Here is a 5,627-nt window from a genome sequence, read left to right as displayed (position 1 = left end):
GAGGAGGAGGAGGAGGAGGAGTCGAAAAGAGTTACAAAACAGGAGTGGAAACTAATGTAAGGTAGGTAGGTCGATAAGTTGCATGTACTCTACACCCACAAGGTACATAGACACATAGAGGCGCACAGCAGCTCTCAGGTGCAGCACAGCTTGTAGGTTCCAAAGATTGGTAGAAGGAGGCTGGCTGGTGGGCGACGTGGGTGGTGGGAAAGGTGAAGAGTGGAGAGGAGGCGAGGTCACCCAGGGACAGTCGGTACGGAGTAGGTGCCCAGGATTACAATGTAAATTGACTGGATTTATGTTCAAGAAACGGTGACGATGAGGAGCTTCAATCAATTGATCCAGCCATCCAGACTCAACCTTACTCGAGGCAGTCTAGGCCAGAGCGGCAAGCGTTGAGCGGAGTGGGCGTAATAATAACGTTAACCTGTGTTTTGGCAGACGGCGGCGGATGCTGGATGTGGCTCGCGCCGAATGCATCAAGAAACAAGGAGTTCTTAGCTTTAGTGCATTTGTAGCTTGTCAGAGGTATCAGTAGACCGGCCGAGGTGAGGGCGCAGCAGGAGCAGGAGCAGCATTAGCATTCGCAGGAAGGAGCGACCGGAGTACATCAGTCATGCGCCAGACTTCTGCCAGAATGCAAGTACCCCCTGATGTTTGATGTCTGATCCCTGCTTCGAAGAGTTCGAGAGGAGGTGAAGCTGCAGCAGATGCTACACCAAATCAAGATCGAACAGCCCTTTCCCGGAGGTTCCTCCGCCATTCAATTACTATACCAAGTGTACATCATGGGCCCTCGATGCGAGGAGGTGGAGAGCACAGCACAGCGGACATGGCACAGGGCACAGGGCACAGGGCAGCAGGCGGGCGGGGGGGCGATAGCTGCAGCTTCAGCAGGCTCGGCAGGGTACCTCCACTAAGGTGTCGTGCTAGCGGGCAGTCCAGAGCTTACAATTTACACGCATCCCTGCTCGACAGCGCAGCAGCCTCCTCATCGAGCCGCCATGAAATCCGGTTTCTTGTGTGAAATTCGATGATACTGCATCCGACTTAACGTTATACGTATCTTGTCCTTCTTCTAGACCACCCGCACCGCTACAGTACGACTCTACCTCTACCTTGTCGAACCTAGCGTCTACCACACTTCGAACAGGTCTGGGTGGCCAATGTCCGTGGGTGACGAAGCCGATACGAGGCTAATTGTGATGCTTTTCTTACAATGTTGGCAGCAGCATCCCAGGTACTGCAATCTTGCTTGTTTGCTTGCTTCACAGAGCCAAGTTTCGTTAACAATCGTTGATTGTGCAACGGTCTGAAAACAGACAGGCTCAATGGTTTCGCAGCATCGCAGTCGTCATCTGTTGAGACTGGCTGCGTACTCTTCTCGCCATCAGTCAGTCAGTCACTTAGGAGGAGGGGGCGGCGGCGAGATCATCATGAGCGGTCGTTGGGTGAATTGAATGGCTGAGCTTCGGTTGTTCCAGACGCAGGCGTTTCAGACATGATCAGCCCGTCGATGACAATCTGGTCGCATTGCCAGACCAAGCCTCCTGAGCCTTATTTCGTTGGCTATCCGCTTCTCTCACTTCCAGCACATAACGTTAGACTTTGCGGGATGCATTGCTGCTGCAGATCCTACACCAGAACGGCGGCTCCCCAGTCGTGTCCGTTCTCCTTTCCCTTCCTTTCCTTTCCGGTGCCTTTCGCTTGGTCTCACAAACCGCTCGTCGCAGCTTTTTGCGCCAGGTTGAGGATTCGACAAGCTTGGCCCAGTTGGGACTCAAACTCTCCCGCCCGCCTGAACACTTCACTTCTCACTACTCCAGCCAACCCATTGACAAATATATTAACGGCCGTGTCTCTCTGCTGCAATTCAATAAACTCGTCACTGCAGGTGATCATGATTTCAAAAAAGCTCCATCCTGGTAAAGCTCGAGCTCAGACCAGGGCAGGGCTGCCTGCAAGCACTTTACCAGGACTGGAGCGCTGGCAATCTCTCATCTCGAATGAAGTGCCGCATTCAGCAAATGTGGCTTGGAGGAGGGCTCTTCGGGAGGAAGCAAGGTCCGGGATTGAAATTACCTGTCCTGGTGCTATTGTCTTGTCTTGTCTTGTCTGACATGACACCCCCAACTGCAACAGTCAGCCAATCCCTCTTCATTCCCTCAACGGTCCCCTCCCCCACACTGACTCGGGGGGCCACGAAAGAGCCTCTGAGAGCATCGAGAACGTCATCGTGCTCCAAACTTGATTTTCGGGGTTCAAGAGCTCAACGAAAACGGAATTCTCGAAAGAGGGTTTCGGAAACTCATTGGGCAATCTATAGATTCATGTACTGTACGTACGCGCAACTCTACAAAATCCATCTGGTAGGTATCGAAAATCATTCGGGCATCGGGATCGATCATCTTTCCCTCTTGTCCTCCTCCACGCAACCCTTGTCCCTGCCCCCAGGCGTTCAGACCCAGTCGCCTCCACTCTCAGCGCTCCCCACTCGCCCGGAGCAGCACTCGAAGCGAGAGAGATGCGGCTGGGGGCTGGAAGGGACGGCATTGAATTGGGTCTCGACACACTGCACAACGAAGACGGCAGAGAACGACTGACTGCATATCTCTTTCGTGAATATATCAATCTGCCGCTGCAGCCCAGCATGCGCTGCTCGGCCCATGATGAATTTATGATGGCAGAAGAGCTGTGCTACGTGCGAGACGCAGCTCTTGCACGTCTGACAAAGAGGATTAAGGTCTCACTCCGGGCCAGCTGATTGGAGTTCTTGACGCAGTCTGTTGCTCCATGCATGCAAATGCACGCCGGCTTTCCGTAGTCTTATCGCGGAACCCACTGTAGCGCAGCCGTAGCCCAGTATCTCAAACACTTATCTTCTCACCGAGAGAAGGCGGTCAGAGAGTCAGTCAGTCAAAGAGAGCTCGCCTCAAAGCTATTTCCTTGTATGCCTTGCCTGACCGTTCGTCCAGCTGCCTGCCGTCATTTCATTCTAGATAGACAGCGCAGGCTGCTTGCTTCCCAGGCCTTTTCCCCTTCAGGCATCTGTTGCTTAGCTAGATGCAGCAAAGGAGCCATATGAGCCATCCATATACCAGAAATTCTGCCACGTGTAACATGTAAAACAGCCTACTGTAGCCGCCATCGCCGTCGTAGTCCCCCAGGCTCGGATACACAGAACTCTCGATCGGTGATCGTTGATCACTGAAGCTGATCCACGAAGCCAAGACCCAAGCGAGGCCTGGAGCCATGCTCGGTTGGTGTCGCGGCCACGGACAATCACACAAGCCAGATAGATTAAAGATAGCGCTCAGGAAAAAGTCCCCGTAGACCTGCCGTGCTACCGGCACTCACTGACATACTGCGTACATACGTACATACAATACAGGCAAGGCTGGCTTGAGACCATGCCTTGCATGCGTGTGCTCCTGTGCTCTCGGACAACAACCAGCCCTGGAATTGCAAACCAACACGCCTCCACAATTTGGAGCATCGTGCCACCCTGAGCGTCCTCATCATCCTGGCGCCGAGCACGTTATTACGCAGCGACCTGGCCCTTGCGCTCTTTCGGAGTGTTTCTCGCGGGCTCGACCCACGCTCATTTACGCCCCTGGCCCTGTCCAACACCACCAACCCCTCCCCCAGCCACTACAACTACACTACCTGATTGCGAGATGTGCTGCTGCCGCCGCCCCGAAACGAGAGAGGAGCCATAAATAACTCGAAACGGACAAGGAGCCGCTCGAATCTCGATCAATCAGCCTGCCAGCCTGCCAGCCCAAAGAGACTGCAATAGTAACGGCCGGTTATAACTGACAGAAGGAGAAAGCTCCTCGCGCGGGGCCTTCTGTTCTTCCTTCCCCCAGCTTCGTTCGGTTCCATATTTCTATCCTTGCCCTTCTCTCGAGCGCAACCCCAACGTTGCATTTGAATTGCGACGACACATCCTGCGATGTTTGATGAATCTTCAACACCGCCAGGACTACACGACGTGATGTCTGACAAAGCTGAGCGAGGTTTCGCCTCGGCCGCCCTGGAGATTAAAACGTTACCGGTACCGTTTCTGCCCAGACGAGCCGCACCTGCAGGCGCACGCTGTAATTGGCAGCACTGCGGGCGGAAGTGAAAAGACATCTGCCTTCAAGGCATGAATGTCAGAGATCCTCCAGCGGCCCTGAATGGCTCCCAGAGCTACCGGCAAAATGACCCTCAGACACAGCCGCTGAGCTGAAGACGGCGAGCGGCCGAGAAAACAGCTGAAAGTTCGGCTGGATTTCTTGTTAAATTACCCACGAACTGGTGGCGACGGACTCGCCTGCGTTTGGAGTTTCTGATTTCTTGCACGCCAAACCCGTAAAGGGCGCTCGATGGATGCATTTCATCTTCGGCGCAACTTCCCGGTAGGGGATGTGGAAAGCCTTCGTCCAGATACCCGTCCCGTTCTCAGGGTCCTTGGATCTACGGCGGAGAAGGGTTCGGGGTCGTGGCTGTTGAGGTATCGCAACCGGGAGCATGTGGAACGTCTTTCACCTTTGGGATCTCTCGCCGCTATGTGTGGCTCGGTCATCGAATGTTGACAGCAAATGACTCGTTTGTGAGGTCACCTTCGCATCCTACTTGTGTACATTTCCCAGAGCTGCCGCTGAGTTCACATGGCTGTGTTCTATGGACAACGTCAGGCTCAAGACTCCTCTGGTTCGCTTGCTCCTCCCTGGTACATATCTCGACTGTGCATACCCTGCGCCGTCAAAGCTATGTAATCCATTGCGAGTCATGTTAACAAGCGCCAATGACATGACTTGTCCCTTGAGACTAACATGGTTTATGTCACATTAGCTATGTGACATTTTGAAAAGGACTTTGATGGTATGCTCACTCTTACACGTATGTTACGACGCGCGCGGCATTGGAGTCTTGATGAGATCCAATGGTATGCCAATATTCAGCCAATGGCTCTTTAGTTCACATGAAGGTAAGGTCTCCCTCCTGGTAATCTAAAATTGCAGTGAAAGGCTGTTGGTCGCGGACCAGTCTGCCAGTCATTGTGATGGCTTTGCTTTTGTGGCTTCATTTACCCCTCATCCCTCGACTTGTCCCAGCCGTTCGACCTCCACACAATACGCAATGGAGAACTGCGATGAGAACGAGACACTTGTCGACCATTCACTCGTACCAGCATTGATGTGCCCTTATTGGTATTGCCTAATAGCGACTGCCAACTTGGTTGTAAACACTACGCCGATATGAGAGGCTTACTGGGCTACAAATGTCTCGTTCATTAATTCCATAGAACTAAGCGCACTTGTTCACATGCTACCCCTAGGCTAGCTCCTGATGTTTGTATTTCTCATGCTGTACCTGAATCTTGAATACATGATAAACATCTCTGCCCTTCGGTCAACTCATAAAGATTACAGGACGAGTATGAGACAGGCTCGGGCAATACTATATTCAATGAGCACTTCTGCAAACTGGACAAAATCCAATGTCAAGCGCGCCTTGGGACTATAAGCGGCAAGGGCGTTATCATAGCTCCGTGATCACTGTTATGAGTTCTCGATGCTCTATTGAGTCTTATGCTCACACTTGCATTTCAAAGTCCTGGACTGGAAGTGCCACTATCC

The sequence above is a fragment of the Phaeoacremonium minimum genome, assembly GCF_000392275.1.
Source record: "Phaeoacremonium minimum UCRPA7 unplaced genomic scaffold PA7_03_scaffold_212, whole genome shotgun sequence".
NCBI classification, from domain to species: domain Eukaryota; kingdom Fungi; phylum Ascomycota; class Sordariomycetes; order Togniniales; family Togniniaceae; genus Phaeoacremonium; species Phaeoacremonium minimum.
This window is presented reverse-complemented; position numbering follows the sequence as displayed.